The following is a 21888-nucleotide window of genomic DNA, read 5'->3' on the forward strand; positions in this document are numbered from 1 at the left end:
GAGAAAAGCAGAGAGTTACCTATAAGGTAGTTCCCGTAAGACTTCCAGCTGATTTCTCAAAAGAAACTTTGCAGGCTAGAAGTGATTGGCAAGAAATATTCAAAATGATGAAAGGCAATAACCTACAACCTAGATTACCCTATCCAGAAAAGCTATCATTAGAATCGAGGGGCAGATAAAGTGCTTCCCAGACAAGGTAAAGCTAAAGGAATTAATCATCACCAAAACATTATTATACGAAATGTTAAAGGGACTTTAAAAAAAAGAAGACCAAAACTATGAACATTAAAATGGCAATAAATACATAACTACCAACAACTGAATCTAAAAAACAAACTAGGCAAACAAGCAGAACAGAAACAGAATCATAGATATGGAGATCTTTGGGATGGTGGCCAGTGGGGAGGGGGATTTGGGGGATGGGAGAAAGGTAAAGGGATTAAGAAGTAGAAATTGGTAGCTACAGAATAGGCAGGGGGATGTTAAGAGCAAGTATAGGAAATGGAGAAGCCAAAGAACTTGTATGCACGACCCATGGACATGAACTAAGGAGAGTGATTGTCAGAGGGAGTGGTAGGTGCTGGGTGGAGGGGGGGCAATGGGAGAAAAGTTGGGACAACTGTAATAGCATAACTAAAAATACATTTAAAATAAAACCATTTCTAGCAGATTTAAGAAACATGTGAAAGGCAAAACCATTAAGCTTTTAGCTGAGAATGCCATCAGAAGTTATTAAGGTATATGTGAGAAATGACAAATAACCAACTGAATTCAAAGATGAAATTATTTTAATCTTTTAATTTCCCTCCATATTTTACACATTAATCAGAGCAATCATGTCAAAAGAAGCAGACCGATTTAAAAAAAAATAATAGGATGCTAATGTAATACAGAGCCTCCAATGTTCCAACTACTTCACATCCTAAATATAATTTACATTTATGCCCTCACTTAAGATCAGCACATTATTGAAAGGATCTGTTAACCAGAATTTTTTTTTAAAAAATCAAATACCTAATGATTCAGTAAGTATCTATATCAATGTCTGTGTGTATATCTCATCTCAAATATAAGCAATGATGCCCACAGTAAAATCTAAGTGGTGCTTCAAATAAGTGGGGTATTGCTTTGAACCTTCCCATTGCTCCTTGAATCACATTTTTTACCAAAACCCAGAACCTCTCTTTGGATGCTTCAGGGAAGAAATACCTAATGTATTAAGATCTCCTTTGGAAAGAGTAAGAACTATTTAAAAAATAAAACATATTCTGAAGGACTTTCAAGTAATTCTGAAATTCAAAGTGCCAAGAAAATAAGCATAATACAAGAAAAACATCACTCCCTTGGGAAACTATTAACTATACATATTATTAAATATATAACTATATAACATTATATATATATATGTATGTGTGTATATATATATATATATATATATATATATATATATATATATATGACTGAAAAGGATGAGTTGGAAAAATAGTTATCCCAAAATAATTTTTTAGTAATATGAAATGTGCCCATCAAGCAAAATAAATTAATTCCCATTTCATCCACCACCAAAACACCCTCCCCCTTTCTCCAAAAACACGCACATTAATATAAAGTAGCTATTTTCAATCTGAACTGTAAGCCTCTGGCTCACATGAAAAACAGAATGATTTGAACCACACAAGTCCCACCACTCAGACTTGTAGTTTCTACATGCTGCCCACACAGCACTTTGTGAGCATGTGATTAGGAGGCATGATGCACAATCACACCACATTCCTTCCCTCAACTCACACATCAAGAACTTGCCCTCTCAGCTGCATTCTTCTCCAAACAGCCACGGTCACCTTAGCAACCCTATGCTCCTAATATGGACAGCTGGTCCATTTAAAGTCAGCCCTTCTTGGCAGGGAAAATGCTTGTTCTTCAAATTAGAGGAGAAAGAAGAGGTTTTCCTTTCAATACACATTACAGGGGTTGATTCAACTTGATCAGCACTTTTGTTCTGGGGCAGCAAGCTGGGTCGAGTTTCAACCTATTCTGAGTTTGGGTTTTTGGGTGGTTTTTTTTTTTAATCTAAAGCAAGTGGCTAAAAATAAAATTAAAAAAAGGTATCTGCAATAACTGTATTCTTTTACAAAGTGATAAAGCTATCCACACTGTTCAAAGTTCAAATTTACTTAAATTGAACTGTAATATCTGAAGCCTTCATATGCAATAAGAAGTCAGAAGTTCTGTCTTTTTAAACATCATAGCCTAATACTGAACAACAAAAATGCTGCTAAACTTCAAAGTCCTATAACTTCAATCTACTGAATACATTCACTGTGAGTCAAAAGACTGATCCCGCCACCTACATGTAAAATTTCACAATCTTTCCAAAGTCTCAAACGTAAATTAGGTATTGAAACCAAATGGCTAGTATATCTGAGAATTCTCCAGACCTACAATAACCTAGGATAGCACTGGATAACTCAAAACCTATCTCGATAGGTTATACCATGAAAGCTGGGCCTGAAACAAATTAGGTCTCTTGGGATAAAAGATATAGGTTTATAATAAAGTTTACCTGATTTTTATACTACAGATGAATAATTACGGGGGGGGGGGGGAGCGGGAGGGGAGAACTGCCATGTCCTAAAATATGTGAGATCACATTCCAGACCCACAAAGGGCTTCTATACTCCCATCCATCAAAATGAGACACCTAATCTTTAAGGAAAGTATATAGGCATATTCAAAACTAAAAGACACCTAAAATTTATGGCCTTCATTATAAATGGGAAATATTTACGAAATAATTTTCTATATAACTGTGATACACAAAATCTATATTAATTTAATAAATGTTTAATTAAAAATGTTTTAGTGAACCTTAAGTTTAAGTAAGTACCACCTACATTATTCATTGGTTATATTTTGGTTTGTACGTGTGTTTTTTTAAACTTCTCAAGGCAATGAGGTTCTTCCTGGTTAGAAACATTTCTTTCAGGTTAAAATTATCCTAGTAGTTACATGTTCTATAGAGAACAAAGTATCAGTTGATGAGGTAGCAGTATAGATTAGTACAACAACCTTAAAGCTAATTCCACTACTGGTTTCATCATTTGTAAAATGAGAATTCTGTCTGTTTTACTTACTGAGAATAATAACTATGCCATACAAAATACTCAAAAGAAATTTAAAAAACTAGAGAAAAAGACCATGTTACTTGTTGTCTAATTCCCTGAATTGTCATTTTTAAAAAGAGTGGGGGTAGTATTTAATAATGTACAGGATACCAAATCAGTATCCACTTCAAGAGGTTCCCGCCGAAGATCTTATAAAATACTTGTACTGACATTTTAATTACTTCTTTCAAAAAGCCTCAACACTGGCTTCACTTTTAGCAGATGCCCAACCCACTGAGGCAAACCAATCAGGGTGATTTCAAACATTTTGAAGTGTACAGTTAACAATTTTTTTTTAAGCTGTCATTGTCCTTTTAATACCTTGTGAGGCAGGATGATACTATATAAGTGCAAAAGTTTTGTTTTGATTATTTTCTACTCTAAAAAATTGTAAAACCACCTGAATATTTGTAAAAATAAACATTTATTGAACACTTATATGGGAGCCATAAGAGTACTAGATACTATGACCCATCGTCATTGTATTAGGCATTGTATTAATGTTGAAGACTTAAATTGCATTTACCAAAAGAACAGAAGCAAAGATGTAACAGATCAAGGTTTCCGTTCACTAAGATTAGACCCTTTGAAGTTTCAATTTATGCTTTAAGCACTGTGGTCCAAGAAATGAAAGCCCTGGATTTCTCCTGAAATCTCTAGCAGTGCCCTGTGAGATCAGACAGTGCTACACACAGATCCAGGAGCCCCTCTTTTAACCCCCCAGAAGTAGAAGGAAAAAACAGTGAAAAAAAAAAAAAAGAGTTTCACAAGCAACTTTAAAATGAAATCTACTGGGGATTTGTCCTCCCTTCCTCCTCATCAGTCCCTTTATTTTAACACTTGTTTTCAGTTATCAGGATAAAAACTGACTTGATTAACTAAATCAGTGGCACTCTCAAAACTAGGTGAAAAGATATGTTTGAGAATGCAAGTTTCACTCAAGATACAGGATATTGGAAAAAGTGAATAAATGAGGAAGTTATTGAACAATTAACTATATAAGCATTTCCAGTTAACAGACTGAATTAACCTTGCAGCGATCACCACTACCTATACCAAAGAGTTCCTGAGAAAATTTAACCAAAGTTAACTTCTTAAGGCTGCCAAGCAATTGGTTTTAATTTCTCAGCATAAGGTAAGCATACTAAATAATGAGATTTTACTATTTACTCACTTGAACATTTCATCTTTCAGAAGTCAAGAGTATAATAATGGTGATTATTCAGTAACCCATAGGGACTGAGGGGAGGGTGATCAGGGAGGAAAGAAGGGGAAGGGTCTGGTTAAAGAGCAAGTATAAATGACCCATGAACATGGACAACAGGGTGGGGATTGACTGGGAGGGCAGGGGAGAGCAATGGGGGAAAATTAGGACAACTGTAACAGAATAAAAAAATAAATACATAGAAATAAATAAAAATTTAAAAAACATTAGGCCCTGGCCAGGTAGCTCAGTTGGCTAGAGCATCATCCTGATACGCCAAGGTTGCAGGTTTGATCCCTGGTCGGGGCACATACAACAATCAACCAATGAATGCATAAGTGGAACAGCAAATCTATGTTTCTCTCTCAAATCAATAAATAAAAATTTTAATACTAGATGTTACTCAATCTTTTATTATCTACCTGCTAAAAAGCATTACACTTTTTAACTAAATATGCTTGCAAAGCAATTGTTCAATTTCCACAGATAGAAACATAGCTAAATAGTTTCCTTTAATGTAAAGCCCCTAAGAAAATTATTTAACTTCTGGTCAAGATGGTGGCATATGTAAACACAGCTCGCCTCCTTGCACAACCACAGCAAAAATGACAACTACAAAACAACTATCACCCAGAATTCTCAGAAAATCAAGTTCAACAACCAAGGAATTAAAAAAGTCAATTGATTCAGACAGGCAGGAGGAGCAGAGACGTGGCAACACAGAAGAGGCGGTCCCACACCCACAGGTTGTGGATAAAAATTGGGAGGTGTATGAGGGGAGCAAAGGATCTGAGCTGCACACCAGGTCCCCCAAACCGAGTTTCCAGTACCAGAAATATAAGTCCCAATAACTTCGGGCTACAAAAACCAGTGGGGGTTGGGGCAGCAGAAGAAACTGCAGGATTCTCAGGCCTCTCCTCTTAAAGGGTCCACAACAGACTTAGGACTTACAGAGACTCACTCCCTCTGGGCTCCAGCACTGGGACAGCAGCTGGAAAAGCACCAGTGGTGAACGGGGAGAAACTGAAGTGTTTGGCATCAGAGCGAGTGCCAGGGGGACAGCTCCCTCCCAGGCAGCAATCAATGTCCCTTTTCTGAGCCCTCCCTTACACAGAGCCAAAGAGTGGTGACATCATATCTGAGACTCCATCAACCTGGGTCACACTGGTTGCCCTGCTCAGGTGACTACCCAAGGTTCCACCCCATCCAACTTAATGGTGCACTTTTCTACATTAGAACACGCTACTAAGACAGGGAGTCAAAGCAGCTCCATCAAATACATAGAAACAGAGGGAGGCTGCAAAAATGAGGAGACAATGACATATGGCCCAAATGAAAAAATAGAACAAAACTCCAGAAAAAGAACCAAACAAAATGGAGATAAGCAATCTAATAGATGCAGAGTTCAAAACACTGCTTATTAGGATGCTCAAAGAACTTATTGGGTACTTCAACAGCATAAAAAAGACCCAAGCAGAAATAAAGGTTACACTAAGTGAAACAAAGAAAAATTTACAGGGAATCAACAGTGGAGTGGATGAAGCCAAGAAGCAAATCAATGACTTGGAATACAAGAAAGAAAAGAATTCAATCAGAACAACAAGAAAAGAATCAAAACAAAGAGGACAGAATAAGGAGCCTCTGGGACAACTTTAAGCGTACCATCAGTCAAATCATAGGGGTGCCAGAAGGAGAAGAGAAAAAGCAAGAAATTGAAAACTTATTTGAAAAAGTCCAGGAAGCACAGAGAGTCCAAAACAAGATAGACACAAGAATGACCACAGCAAGACACATTATAATTAAAATGCCAAAGGTTAAAGATAAAGAGAGAAGCTCAAAAGCTGCAAGAGAAAAAGCACATAGTTACCTACAAAGGAGTTCCTATAAGACTGCCTGTTGATTTCCCAAAAGATACTTTACAGGCCAGAAGGGACTGGCAAATAGTATTCAAAGTGATGAAAAGCAAGGATCTACAACCTAGATTACCCTATCCAGCAAAGCTATCATTTAGAATGGAAGGGCAGGTAAAGTGCTTCCCAGACAAGGTAAAACTAAAGGAGTTCATCATCACCAAGCCTTTATTATATGAAATGTTAAAGGGATTTATTTAAGAAACAGAAGATCAAAACTATGAACATCAAAATGGCAATAAATTCACAAGTATCAACAACTGAATCTAAAAACAAAGCAAACAAGCAGAACAGAAACAATCATAGATATGGAGATCATTTGGAATGGTACCATTTCAGAGGAGGGAGGGGAGAATGGCAGAAAAAGTACAGGGATTAAGAAGTACAAATTGGTAGGTACAGAATAGGCAGGGGGAGGTTAAGAACAGTATGGGAAATGGAGAAGCCAAAGAATTTACATGTATGACCCATGGACGAGAACTAAGGGGAGTGGGGGGAATACCAGAGGAAATGAGGATACTGGTTGGAGGGATAATGGGGGAAAATTTGAACAAATATAATAGTATAATCGATAAAATATTTTAAAATAAAAATAAAACAATTGGTACTAATGAAAAAATAAAAATAAATAAAAACATCCCATTATTTAAAACAAAAGTAAGTAAATAAATAAATAAAGCAAGCCCCTAAGAGAGATACTTGGCAAAGTCATTTAGGCAGTGTCCACTGAGGTAAAAGGCGGATGGGCCCCAATGGAAGAAGAGAACTTTTCATAGAATAGATAATAACCCACACCTGTTAACACTAGGAACAAGCTCTGACCATGAAAAGCAGTGTTTGAGTTTCAAAGGTGACTACTTTTATCACACCCTTTTACTCTGACTTCAAACAAGATGAGCCTGTGTTTTCAGCAAATTCTGAGGCAGTAAAGGTTTCCTAACAAATATGTGACAATCTTGTAATAATCAATAAAAGATCTCAATATAGGAAAGGAATTTTTAAAAATCAAGAAAATTTAGTCTGTTTTCAACTGTATTTGTTTCATTTCTACACCAATAATTTCTTACCTTGTGGAATTCTCTTCTGAGAAAAATAGATACAATTTTGTTCCTAAAAAAATTTCAGGTAGAAAAGTTGAAATGTTAGTTTCAAAACAGAAAGTCTGTTGAAAATGAAAAGTTATAAAATGCTAACACAGTACATACAGAGTATTATAACATTTGGTAGTACCAAAGCTTAAGGAAGAGACAGTAAGTCTTTTAATAATAAAAGTACTTTATTATTTTTATAAAAATAGTATTTTTATCATTACAAAAATACTCATAATGATTAAACCATTTTGCTAGGTACACAATGTGTGGCACATTATTCTAAAACATCATTACTCAACTGAGTTTTACTCTAGTCAAGATTTGATATTTTGAAGGGTACTTTTTAGGCATAATCTATATGTCATAAAATTCACCCTTCCAATGCATGAAATTCAGTAGTTTTTACTATACTCACAAAGTTGTGTAACCTTCTCTATCATCTAACTCCAAAACATTTTTGTCACTCCAATAAGGAACCCCATACAGAAGCAAACATTTTTCTACCAGGGAGAACTATTTGAAACAATTTTTTTTAATTTACAAGAAGCATACTCTTTACAACACAATGATCGAAATTATGTCCTCTTTTAAATGTGTAGAACAAAGACTGGTAGGGAAAACAAATATTGAAAAATTGTAAGAGTAGTTGTATTAGTGAATGACTCTTTTTCATATATTCCCTCTAAAGTTATGATTTTATAATATTACCTTTATTGTTCTTAAAAGGTATAGCACAAACATACATTTTCTGGAGCTGTATGTTAGAATTTGTACTATAATCAACAGTAAAAAAAGAAAAAGAAAAAGAAATACATATATACATTTTAATAATGTCCACTATGCTTTTTTATTAAATGTTTTTCAAAGTAGATAAAATAAGTATAAAGTTAAAAAAAAATGCTGGCCACACTTACTAATCTGGTTGAAAAGCCACAGCTGCATTTTACTTTACGACAAATTGGCTGTTTCATCACTTTGCATCTGGGCATCTACTTCTTAATGGTCATTTCTGAAATAAAGATGTAGTAATTAAGTATGTTATAATAAAAACATGAAATCTTTAATGACAGTTATCTAAATTTTGGTGACTACAGGGAACTATCAAAAGAGTTCTTGAGCAACTTTCCAATAAAAAAATTAACAGGACTGCGGGTAAGTTGGGATGGATGGAGTACAGGCTGTCGTCCCACAGGCCCAGAATTCAACAGTTAGGTTACAAGTACTTAGTATAAAAATCCTCAGTCCTCAATCCCTTTCACCCACCGGGGTCTTGCAATTGTTAAAAATGCCATTTACAGACTGGAAAAAGAAAAAAAGAAAGATGGAGAAGATAAGCACTAAAACTGCACAATTGAAAAAAAGAAATTAATAGCTTATTTGTTATGTCTGTTTGTCTATTTTCCTTCTCACGCCTATAAAGTAAGTTCCAGAGATATCTGTCGGATTTATTTACTGATATTTTCAAGCACCTAAGACAATGACTACCATGCATTAAGTGCTCAATAAATATTTATTGAAAGAATGAATAAACTGATGAATGATTTAACATTAATTGATAACATATTTAACCTGACAGTATTTCAAAATGGCAAAGTGTCAAAATGCCATATCTTCCACACAGACCATTGTTGTTAATGCCAACTACATTATCTTTATTGCTTTGTTCTCCAATAAACAAAACCCCTAGTTAAAAGATAATCAAGACAGAATCCCAACCTACAAGGAACAGAACGAAGGCATAAGTCACTTCCTAATTTTGTTAGTGCAACTTTTGGGAAAGACTCCTGGAAGGGGAATTGCTAGATATGCAATGTTGCTAAATATTGCCAAACGGTATGAGTGAGGGTCTTTTTCTTTTTTAAATATGTGTATTCTTTGAGATGCTGGTTGTGAAGAGAGCCAACACTGTAAGAGAAAATCTTTCATGAGGAGTGACAGGCTGACAGGTCTCAAAAATAACCCTCACAGAGCCCAGGAGTTCCCTACTTTTGATCCTGTAGCTCAATATCCCACAAAACGTTACTCTTTTTGTAAAAAGTTGGGGGAATACAAATACTAATACAGACTTGCTTCTTTTCCTTTCAAAAAGAAGCAATGGGAAGGATAAACTGAAACCATTTTTAAAGAGTTATTTACAGAGATAAGAGAAAACAGAGTAGAAGGGGCAGAAATGGAAGACTTCTCAGAATATATTTTATAGTTTTTACTTTGAAGACATATTTTAAGAGCAAATGAACATCAAATGATACTGACATTCTGAGTATCAAAAAAAGAAATAATGACTACTATTGATTGAAACATAAACATATAAAAAAATCATCTTTGGAAGTTGCTAGGGCACTAACAACTGAAAATCAATAAAGGGGAATTATTATCTGACATCGATAAAGGGAAATAATCAAGCGTTTATCCTGGCTTTCTTTATGAAAACTATCTCAGGGTAATACAGCAGTCAATAAATGCAAGCTCTTTTTTATAGGATCCCTAACTTAAACGTAGAAGTAATGACAGGATTAGGAAATCACCATTCTGTAACTCCTAATGAAATAATGGGTATTTAAAAGTCAACGATGATCGTTAAAATCATTAGGTAAAAGGCTGGTGGGAAACTTTTAATGGATAAGTCAGTTGACAAAAAACTTGAACCCAGTGATTAATCTTAACATCATTAAAAATGTGTCAACCAGCCCTGGCTGTGTGGCTCAGTGGACTGAGTGCTGGCCTGGGAACCAAAGGGTGCTGGTTCAATTCCCAGTCAGGGCACATGCCTGGGTTACGGGCCAGGTCCCCAGTTGGGGATGCGGAAGAGTCAACCACACATTGATGTCTGTCCTCTCTTTTTCTCCCTCCTTTCCCCGCTCTCTAAAAATAAATAAATAAAATATTTTTAAAAAGTGTCAACCAGATATGTGCAGAAATATTCATGACTACCCATTAAATGTTCATCCTGGGAGCTCCGGTTTCAAATGGTATCCACATTTTACCTACCACCTGGTTCAAGCCAACTTATTTCTCATCTGCATTACTATAATAGTTTCCTATTTGATCTCCCAGCCTCCCTCTCCCTTGTTCACCTCAAAAGAGTCAGATTAGTCCTTTTCAAAAAGAAAGATCATTCTTCTGCTCAAACCCTCTGAGTCTACCTCATTGGTCTAAAAGGCAAAGTCCTCACAAAGGCATAGGATCATGATCTGATATTTCCCTTCCCCATCTCTCTAACCTCATTTCCCACCATTCTCCCTCCTGTCCACTCCATTCTAGGCACACTGGTCTCTTTCCTACCCTTAAACACATCGGGCATGTTATGTTCTCAGGGCCTCAGGATTTGTTTTTCCCTCTGCCAATGACACCACTTAACTCTCTGGCTTATTCCTCCTCCACCTCCCTTAGGATTCTGTTTTTACAAGTTATATTATCAAACAGACATGCCTTGGTACCCTAGGCAAGCCCAAAACCTCTGCCTCAGATTTTCTTACCTGGGAGAGAATATGATGGGAGAAATCAAGTCATAAATTTTGGAGATGACAATCATTTGAAACACAAAAGTCATCAATTTTTATATCTTTGTGTCTAAACACCTATAGAACTATATTGTCCTTTTCAAGAGATTCTAGATTCCACAATCCCAACTTCAAAGAACTAATGAAGATAGAGCTACCATATTGTGGGGGTTTTGTTTTTGTTGTTTTGTTTCTAAATTATCTATATCATAACACTAGAAAGGAGAGGGTTAAAGATTTGAGTTAAATGGGTCCCACTGAAAAATAACTAGCAAAATAAATGGCATTCCCTTTCCTCCCACTCCTTTAAGGATTTCTGTTAGGGAATACATGATAAAGTTCCAAGTAATCTCAGGACAAGTTTACTTTCGAATGTATCTGTTACCTTCAGGCACCATGACCCCCCAGAAGGAACTCACTAACTCTATAACATGACTAGACAAGCTATGACATGGTTGGGATGTTTGAACTTAATTATTTTTCTTTAAATAAACAAACTCCCCCTGGGTTAAGGCCTACTCTGTTTTAAACACCCTAAGGCTGGCAAGCTTCAGAGTCTTAAGAGAGATAGCCAGGAGACAGAGAAACAGCAAGTATGACTCAGTGATCACATTTAATAGTCTCTGAAGATCAAAACAAAGATACCACTTCTGGCGAGAGTTCTCTAGAATTGCCCCCAAACTGACTTATCCACATACCTTTCATGTGAAAATTTATTTTCACTTAGTTTAAGGTTCACAAAGCACTTGTTATGTGCCTGTCAGACCTTAGGTACAAAAATAAACCAAGAGTACAATGAAAACAATCAGCAGGGGTTCTAAGAGCTGAATGATGAAATTCAATGTTAAAATCTGCTTTGTTTGTGGTGAGGAGGACTCCTTGAGCATTTTTTACAGAAATGCCCTGCTCACTTGGAAATCACACTTTAATAAGTTCTATCACTTGAAAGAAGGCTAACGAATTTAAAGTAATCTTTATTGAGCAACCTCTGTGTGCCAGATATTTATATTAAGCTTACAATTCCCAGAGCTTCCCTATGAGAAAGGTATTGATAAAGCACATACACTGGTTAAATATCGTGTCCAAACCAGAAAGAGACAGCAACACGATGCAAAATCTCAGTCTTTCTTTTTCACTATTATAATCTGCAGTAAACTGGAATAAAATTATTAGTCACAATATCACATTTGCTCCATAGGAGTAACATAAATCCAGGCTGCTCTTTTAAGAAATTTATTCCGTTCTTCCAAAGTTTGCTTTAGATAAAAAGGTAAAGAGGGAAGGTTTACTCTTATACATTAATAAGAAAACTGGGGCATTAAGGAATGAATCATAAGAATATGCTACATTTAGGTCTAAGTGAACTAAGTAGGAGCAAGCTAGGCTAGCACAACTTACTAATTAGTATTCATTCATGACTAACCTAATCACCTGTAAGTGTTGGCTATTTCATTACACACTGAGAAGTCAGGAAAGAAATGGTTAAGATTTAATAGAGTAGGAACATAATTATTCATGAAAATAGTTTCTGTACTTTTTCTGGATGTTTGAAATACTTCTCTTTCTCTCTTTACAATAGATGTAGGTAAATACACATATTAAAGTATTCCATCAGTTTATCAAAATTTACAGTAAAATTGCCCTGACCGGTGTGGCTCAGTGGGTTGGGCATCGTCCCACAAACAGAAAGGTCACTGGTTCAATTCCTGGTCTTGGCACATGCCTGGGTTATGGGCCAACAGTTGGGGGTGTGCAAGAGGCAACAGGTCGATGTTTCTCTTGCATATCTGTGTTTCTTGCCCTCTCCTTCTCACTCCCTTCCCCTCTCTCTAAAAATAAAATTTTTAAAATTTACAGCAAAATTACTACTTATGATTATTAATTTTTCCATTCTGGAAAATTCTTTCACATGGAATTCTTTAGTTCCTGACAGTACAGAGTAACACTTACTGGTGCCAGTTCTTTACACTCAACAGAATCTAATTTTTAACATGTCACTATTGGAAAATATTTTGTAGGAATATTTTCTTTCTAAATTGTAAGCTTATTGGTTATTACGAGATGCATGCACTGCCTATCACACTAAGGATGTTAGTAAAAGTAACATCCTTATTATTTTTAAAAAAGGCAATTACTTAACTATCAAGACTCATACTACCCAGGAAGTGTGGCCTTGTTACACTAAAGAGGTCCTCATATATTTGGAGAAAGTGAAAATTCATTGGAAGAGATTACACCCAATGACTAAGAACATGTCATTTAAACAACTTACTGTTTTATAGAGGAGAGACTCAAGAAATTGACAGTTTAAAGTTTCTCAAATGCCTAAATACATATATGCACTAGCCTTCTAAATAAAACTATCCCCAGCTTTTTGAAAGTTTGTGCTACACTACTTCAATTTTACAAAAGACCTGCATGAGTATAGTAAGTCCTCACTGTGGACAGGTTCTTGGAACTGTGACAAAACAACGTATTTCAAAACCAACTTTAACAAAGGCTGATTGATATAAACAGAGTTAAGTTCCTACAGCATCTCCTCAATGTTATAACAAAATGATGCTGAAAGAAACAGTCATTCGAGGACCTGTTGTGTTTTACTAATCGCAGGAAACTGAAGAGGTTTTTTACCTTTACAATAAAAAGGCTAAAGCAAAAATAGCGTTCAACATTTGTTCTGCAGTGAGCCGTCACAGAGGCAGTGTGTACCCCAAACATTCAGAGTGGCACCACCAAGCTCCTGGCCTGTATCCCCCATTCCTACTACCTACACTCAGAAAGAATATTGAAAGCTTCTGGAATTACTACTAATTCTGCTAGTAGCAAAGCAGTCTCTTTTAGTCCATTCAGAAATGGATAAAATGGAAAATCTCCTGACTGAAACTGCTGATGGGTATACAAAGCATAGTGTATATTTAGAGCATTCCTGCTTTTACTATATGTCAGTGTTATTTTAGTTCTATGTATTATTTGGTATGATTCAGTAGGGTATTTTGTGGGTCTGGGAACACTCAAAAATTTTTTCATATATATTAACGGTAATTGCTTCTTTGCTTTACATCTTTTCAGCTTACAAAGGTGTTTTTTTTTTTCACTGATTTGAGACAGTGGGAAGAAGGGAGAAAGAAATATCAATTTGTTGTTCCACTTACTTATGCACTGATTAGTTGATTCTTGTATGTGCCCTCACTGGGGGATCAATTGGGACGATCCTCTAACCAACTGAGTACCTGGCCAGGGCTCAGCTACAAAGGTTTTAAAGGAACACTACTTTCAGATAGCAAGGAAACCTGTACTTGATTATGTCCTAGGAATTTTCAGTATAAACTAACCCTTATCAAAAAAATCCCCTCACAATCTTAATTCATTGCACTGACGGTTAAGAATGATGGTAAGAGACTTCCAGTCAAGATGGAGGCATAGGTAGACATGCTTCACCTCCTCCTTCAACCACAAAAAGAATTACAACTAAATCTAAAAACAACTCCCAGAATTTTCAGAAAATCAAACTGTATGGAAGTCTAACAACCAAGGATTTAAAGAAGCCACATTCATCCAGATGGGCAGGAGGGGCAGAACAGACACAGGCAGTCCCACATTCACCTGAGCTAGATAAAACTCAGGAGGGATATCTTGGGAGCGAAGGATCCCAGCCCCAGGCCAGACCACACAGCCCAGGGTTCCTGCGCCAGGGCAGATACCCTGAAAGTTCTGGATGTAAAAACCAGTGGGGGGTGGGGTGGTGGAAGGGTCTGCCAGATTTTCAGGGAACTCCGCTTAAAGGGTTTACATGGTCTTAAAATGGATACAAACCCACCCCCTCTGGGATTCAGCAGCAGGGCAACAGCTGGAAGAGCACCAGTTGCACTGAGGGAGTTGGTGAAGTCTCTGGAAATGGGGCAAGTGTCAGGCAAACCTCCGGAAGCCCAGCAGTGACATAGTCCCCTTTCTGAGCACCGCCCCCCCCCCCCGAGCCATAAAGCGGTGAAGGTGGCGATTACCTAAGGCTCCACTCCATACAACTCACAGGTGCTTTTTCTGCATTAGACCACGCTACTAAGAAAGGGAGTCAAAGCAGCTCTGCCTAGTACACAGAAACAAACACGGGGAGGCTGCTAAAATGAGGAGACAAAGAAATTTGACCCAAATGAAAGAACAGAACAAAACCCCACAAAAAGAACTAAATGAAATGGAGACAGCCAACCTGTCAGATGCAGAGTTCAAAACACCGGTGATCAGAGAACTCACTGAGTACAGCAACAACATAATGATAATGAAGGTTACATTAAATGAAATAAAATATGACGTTATTTCTTAAAAAAAATAAAACTGTAGGATTTTGTGGCTTCTTCCTCAACAGCAAAACACTTTTGTGTGTCACCACTAAGACTAAATAATATATAGTTTTAAAATCAATATTGGGGTATCAAACAAGGAATGACCAATGTCTTCAAGTAGAATTTTTTGTCTCATAAAAGGACTTCCAGTAAATCTATATCCCAAATACTCAATACAGGCTGTAACTGTGTTTTTCTGAACTTACAGCTATAAAATTGTTTCGCCTAACATCCACAGAACTTTCAAAATATTTTATTTATTTATTTTTAGTGAGAGGAGAAAGGAGGGAGAAAGAGAAAGAACACCAAGGCGTGACAGAAACATCACATTGGCTGCCTCTCGCATACCCCCAAACCAGGGACCTGGCCCGCAACACAGGCATGTACCTGACCGGGATCCAAACCAGCAACCTTCAGGTCACTAGGATGGCATTCAATCCACTGAGCCACACCAGCAAGGGCAAATCCACAAAACTTTTAATTACAGTAGTCAAATAATTCAAAGGAATTCAGTGGCCTCCATAACTTGTGTCTCCTTCATTATACATAAAGAACTAACTTAACATTCTACATTTAACTAGTAGATAGGAAAAGAAATGCTAGAAAGGAGGGTGAGAAAAACAAACCTCACAAATGGGCCATATTAGAACTAACAGAACAGATTTTGAAAGTAGGAAAAAATAAACTTGTGAAATCACTTTATGTTATACAGGTGAAAAAGTAAAGCAGCTTATAAGCAAGGAAAGAACTGAAGTTCACACTGTAAGTTTTATTTTTCCCAGAATTATTTATTCCAACAAATCTGTAAGTATTGTAACTTAATACATAAAATGGATTGCAATGTTGAAGAGTTTAAATGAACACATGAATTCTGAGTATTTAAGTTAAGGAAAACAGGAAATGGCCTGTGAGTCTTTTAGGAATGACAGAATTCCAAAATTCACCTATTTCCTTGGATGTAGCTCTTTAGTATAGTCTGGGCTAGATGGATCACTGCTCTGGCCCAGCATGGCATTTCTTCTGTAGATGACTAATTAAATTTATCATTAGTTAACGTCCATAGAGACAAGAAACTGTGTATTTGTATATGCCAACATCCCTGTTTTCAACTTGGTAGCTTAATAAAAGGACTGTTGACCGCCTGAGGACTACTGGCCCAGTAGAACAGTTCATAAAAAAGGCATAACTCTCAAAACACTTCCAGTCAAGATGGAGGCATAGGTAAACATGCCTTCTTCCTCGCATAATTATAGAAAAAATTACAACTATACTACAAAACAAACATCATCCAGAATTGTCACAACATCGAGCTAGTGGAAGTCCTACAACCAAGGTTTAAACAAGTCATATTCATCTAGATGGGTATGAGGGGAGGAGACACAGAGAACGTCAGAGAAGTGCAAAGACACAGAACAGGTGGTCCCACATCCAAGTGTGGTAAATAAAAATCAGAAGGGATACCTCGGGAGTGAGGGATCTAGCCCCAGACCAGAACACGCAGCCCAGGGTGCCAGCTCAAGGGGGTTAAGACTTCTGGCTGTAAAAACCAGTTGGGGTTGGGGTGGTGAAGAAACTGCGGGACTCATAGGAGCCTCCTCTTAAAGGGCCCAAAACGGACTTAAGACTTACACAGACCCACTCCCTCTGGGATTCAGCACCGGGGAAACAGCTGGTAAGGCACAAGTGGCATATAGGGAGAAAGTGAAGTGACTGGCAGAACGGTGAGTGCTAAGAGACAGCTTCACCCTGGGCAAAGCTCCAAAGGCCAGGCAGCATTGTTCCCTTTCTGAGCCCTCCCCCACACACAGCCACAGAGCAGTGACACGGGTTGCTCCACCCTGGCGATTACCTAAGGCTCTGCCCTACGTAACTTAACAGGTGCGCTTTTCTACAATAGGCCATGCTACTAAGACAGGGAGTCAAAGCAGTTCTCCCTAATACATATAAACAGAGGGAGGCTGCAAAAATGAGGAGACAAAGACATATGGCCCAAATGAAAAAACAGAACAAAATTCCAGAGAAAGAACTAAACAAAATGGAGATAAGCAACCTATCAGATGCAGAGTTCAAAACACTGGTTATTAGCATGCTTCAGGAACTCATTCCAGAAGCATCACTTCAACAGCATAAAAAAGACCCAGGCAGAAATGAAGGTTACATTAAGTGAAATAAAGAAAAATCTACAGGGAACCAACAGTGGAGGGGATGAAGCCGAGAATCAAATCAACAATTTGGAACATAGGAAGAAAAAAACATTCAATCAGAACAGCAAGGAAAAAAAAAGAATTCAAAAAAATGAGAATAGGATAAGGAGCCTCTGGGACATTTTCAAACGTACCAATATCTAAATTATAGGGGTGCCAGAAGGAGAAGAGCAAGAGAAAGAAATTGAAAAATTATTTGAAAAAAAAAAAGAAAGAAAGAAAGCTTCCCTAATTTGGTGAAGGAAACAGATATACAAGTCCAGGAAACACAGAGAGTCCCAAACAAGATGGACCCAAAGAAGCCCACACCAAGACACATCATAATTAAAATGTCAACGGTTAAAGATAAAGAGAGAATCTTAAAAGCAGCAAGAGAAAAGGCAGAGAGTTTCCTATAGAGGAGTGCCTATAAGACTGTCAGCTGATTTCTCAAAAGAAACTTCTGCAGGCTAGAAAGGATTGGCAAGAAATATTCAAAGTCATGAAACACGAAGACCTACAACCAAGATTGCTCTACCCAGGAAAATTATCATTTAGAACTGAAGGACAAATAAAGAGCTTTCCCAGACAAGAAAAAGCTAAAGGAGTTCATCATCACCAAACCAGTACTATATGAATTGTTACAGGGTCTTCTTTAAGAAGAAGAAAAAAAATATGAATAACAAAATGACAATAAATTCAGAACTACCAACAACTGAATCTAAAAAACAATCTAAGCAAACAAGCAGAACAGAAACAGAATGATATACATATATATATACACATATATATGTGTGTATATATGTGTGTGTGTGTATGTGTATATATATATATATATATATATATATATATATATAGAGAGAGAGAGAGAGAGAGAGAGAGAGAGAGAGAGATCATTTGGAGGGTTATCAGCCAGGAGAAAGGGGATGAATGGGCGGGGATTAAGATCTAGGAACAGATCAGGTAGGGAGGTAAGGACAAAAAGCATAGTATATTCTGTATTAAACATGTAATACTTAGAAGGACAAAAAGATCAATTTTAATTTCATAGATATTTACTCTACATCAAGTACTTCTCTAGCACTCAACCCACATTGACAGTCTACAAGAGTATGTGTGTGGAAGGGCACTTGATCTACTTACTTGAACAAAAATTATAGCTGCCCATTTAGTCCCAAAGGCAGAAGTGAATAAAATAACATTATTATAAAATGCTGTTCTGGTACCATAGAAAAATCTGCAGTGCAGATAGACTTGCACTAAAGGAATAATCAACAAGAAATTTATGAAGAAATACTCTAACGTGGCTGACATCATAGCAACTATGTGAGTTTGTCTTTATGATTTTTCCCCCCAAAATTAAGTTATAATGATGTCCCAAGTTAAAGAAGAGTTTCTGTTTATCGCTGCTATATAACAAAATTTTTTATATTTCAAATAGAAGTACCTAAGTCAATTTAAAATACAAACAGGTAAAGAGGCTTAAAATTTACTGTTTACTCTAGAGATAGCATTAATTCTAACTTTTAAAACTTTCCTAAAGCAGAGGGTCAGTTTCATTGTTTTTCAACCATTACAAATAACAGTGGATGAAAAGAATACCACTTGGCAGGACGTATTCCCATTCCTTCAATATATATTTGTCTGTCTCTGCCTCTCCCTCTTGTGTGTACACGCATGTGACGTTTCTACCTCCCCACCTTAGTCTGGGTCACTCTATGGCCCTTTCCTTCTTGTTGACCTGTCTCTCTTACATTCAGTAACTGACCTCCAAACACTGATATTGAGAGAGAGAGAGTTTTATCAGGCCGTAGAGTGTGGCAAAGTGAATTACAGTAAGTCACAAAATGAGAAAAAGAATCAGAAATTATTCAATTAGTTAAAAATAGATAAAATTAAAGCTACAAATTTTCAACTTCATTTAAAATGCCTAAATACATATACATAGCATACATAAGATTTTAATAAACTTAGTAGAGTCAACCTAACAGATTTATTTACAGGATTTTGAGCTAAATATATCAGGGGAAAAATTAATACAGTTTAATACAGAGGTTATGGGCAAAGTCTTTGGAATCATTGCTCTGAGTTTGTGTCCCAGCTCTGCACTGACTAAATATGATCTGGGGTAGGTTACTTACTCTGTCTTGGCCTATTAGCTTATGTCTGATGTTGTAGGGATGATGTGCTGTAATGCTTGTAAGACACTTAGCACAGTGCCTAGCACACAGTGAAGGCTCAAAACACATTACATCTAAAACATCAGATGCAGTGAACCACTTTCATTCTGTCTAGCATCTGAGCTTTACCCTTCTTAAGTTTGGGAAATGCCCCATTTTATGATTTCAGAAGGGCAAATAGTTCTCCACATCTTAAATTTAAGAACTTTCCCTCATCTTATGATTTCAAAAGGTCACTTTTCCACATGTCCTATACATGGGCTCTGCCAAACACACATGCCTAGCCCAGACTAGAAATGGGCAACTAGTGAGTGGGAAAAGTAGAGACCAGAAGGAACTCTCTCTCACTACCAGTGGAGTAATTGCAGCCAAGTCAAGTGCAGGGCAGAGGTGACAGCATTTAGAGTCATCCAGAGTTAGTGTCACTGGGGCAGGCTGTGGCGTCTGTCTGTCTCTAGTTGGTGCTGGCTTCCTCATGGGAATCATTGTGCAATGTGGTTTGAGGCACTATTTCTGGCTGCTTAGTCTTAAATCTGGTTCTCTAACCCTTGCAACAATTTGATGAACTACTGAGCTCTACCCTATATCCTTTTAAAATACATGATATTTCTGAATTGGTTTTTACTGCCACCAAGAATTCTGACTGACACATCAGGTAGGGGTAACCTTTATTTCTCACCTGCCTCACTGCCACAAGGAAAAAAAGATTATTTTTAATCTCTCCAAAGAAACACAAAAGTCTTGTTCATGTTCAACCAATGGATTTATCCTGTGAGGTCTTGGAAAACTTCTTTTTATAAATTTTGAATCATTTTCCTAATTTAGAATATGAGAAACGTCTAATCATTTTAAATTTATTTCAAAGGAACTGAGTAAAAGAGAAGAGATGACACAGGAAAACACCTATACCCATGGAGTAACTATCACTGAAGTAACAGGAATTATTCCAACATGCCTATAACTACCCTCTACAGCTTTCTTCCCAGCGGGAGCTTTTCACTGGAGGTTCTATAACCAAGAAATTCCCTCTGCCTCTTGAGGGTCATTTTAAGGTAAAAAAAATTTTAATTATTAACAAAAAGACTTAAATATTCCTCTTTTGCTTTAACAAATAACTCAGTAAAGAATCCATATAACAAAACTATTCAATTTTCTGTTAAAACAGTACATAGCAAGTCACTGCCTCATTACCATAGGTTGATTTTTCAATTACGTAAAACACACTCCTCTTCCTCTGCTAGATTTCTCTGCGGAGCTATTTTATGGTTCAGTATTCCTTTTTTCCACTATCTAGAATGTTAAAGCTCAAACCCGTTAATATTTATATGAATTTATCAATATAAATGTGATATAAAGTTTATGGGGACAGTGAAACTAGAGCATTAAATGTGTTCTTTTCTAAATCTCAGGAGCAAGTGACCATACAGAATTGAAACTATGTTTTAATGAATAAAAGAACAATCTAAACAAAACCAAACATAGCTTTAAAAAAAAAAAAAAAGTGACAGTCTTCCCAGATTAAAATTTAAAGAAAAAAAATCAAGCACTGGAAATGTATACTGATGTCTAATATCCACCTAACATTAAAAATATAGTAAAAACCAAACAAACCAACCTGAATTTTGGCAGAGACTGTGTAGGAAAAACATCCACAGAATTTTAGTTCCTGAAATCAAGCATTAGAGCTATGCTGTAAGACAGTAGTAGTTTGGGTCTTGAGAGTTGGCAACTTACCCAAGGAGTCTATCTTCTGATTTCCAGCTAGGTGATGTCATTAAAGCATTTTCAGTTCATTGTTCAAACTGAGTCAAAATAAAGTTAATTGAACACCATATTAATTCTTGCATTTAAAATAACAAAAAAAAATTGTAACCTCAAGGCAAGTGATTTCAAGATCCAACTATTAATGCTCTTTAATATAAATAAAAATCTGATTTATGTTAATTTGTAAATACTGTGGACTTACCAATGTTAGATAGAATCTTCAAAAAAAGTAAACCTTTTTAAGGTGTTCATAAGTTCATGTCTATGTAATTCCCAAAATGTGTTAAAAAGTAAAATCATTTTTGCCTGTATGCCATTGGCTATTTAATTATTCACCAGTTATAATTTATTGGTTATTTACTGCATGCCCTTAGAACATAACTTATACCTAAAAACCATCAATTTAAATGTATGCCATTTAATAACAACAAAAAAATTCTGGTCATAATCCATGTGCCCTAAAAGGACTAATCCCTTATGGAACAGCTCCTTTGCATTTAGCTACCTTATACTAAACATAGGAGCTTTCTACTCTGGGGAGAAGAAGAAAAAGTT

General features: G+C 36.5%; 1 protein-coding gene across 5 annotated transcripts in view; it reads right to left on the reverse strand.

Annotated features, from left to right (window-relative positions):
* The window catches only part of FRS2 (fibroblast growth factor receptor substrate 2), a 106425-nt gene that overhangs the window by 44704 nt on the left and 39833 nt on the right, over positions 1–21888 (reverse strand). For 4 of the 5 annotated variants that reach the window (XM_024576463.4, XM_024576461.4, XM_053921151.2 and 1 more), the window contains 2 exons: positions 8284–8378; positions 7346–7388 (listed from right to left, as the gene is read on the reverse strand). The exons of the other annotated variant lie outside the window; for it this stretch is intronic. The gene's annotated coding sequence lies outside the window, so the exon portion shown is untranslated. The remainder of the gene's footprint in view (positions 1–7345; positions 7389–8283; positions 8379–21888) is intronic. 5 annotated transcript variants of the gene reach the window in all.

This window comes from Desmodus rotundus, chromosome 3 (genome assembly GCF_022682495.2).
Source record: "Desmodus rotundus isolate HL8 chromosome 3, HLdesRot8A.1, whole genome shotgun sequence".
Lineage (NCBI taxonomy): Eukaryota > Metazoa > Chordata > Mammalia > Chiroptera > Phyllostomidae > Desmodus > Desmodus rotundus.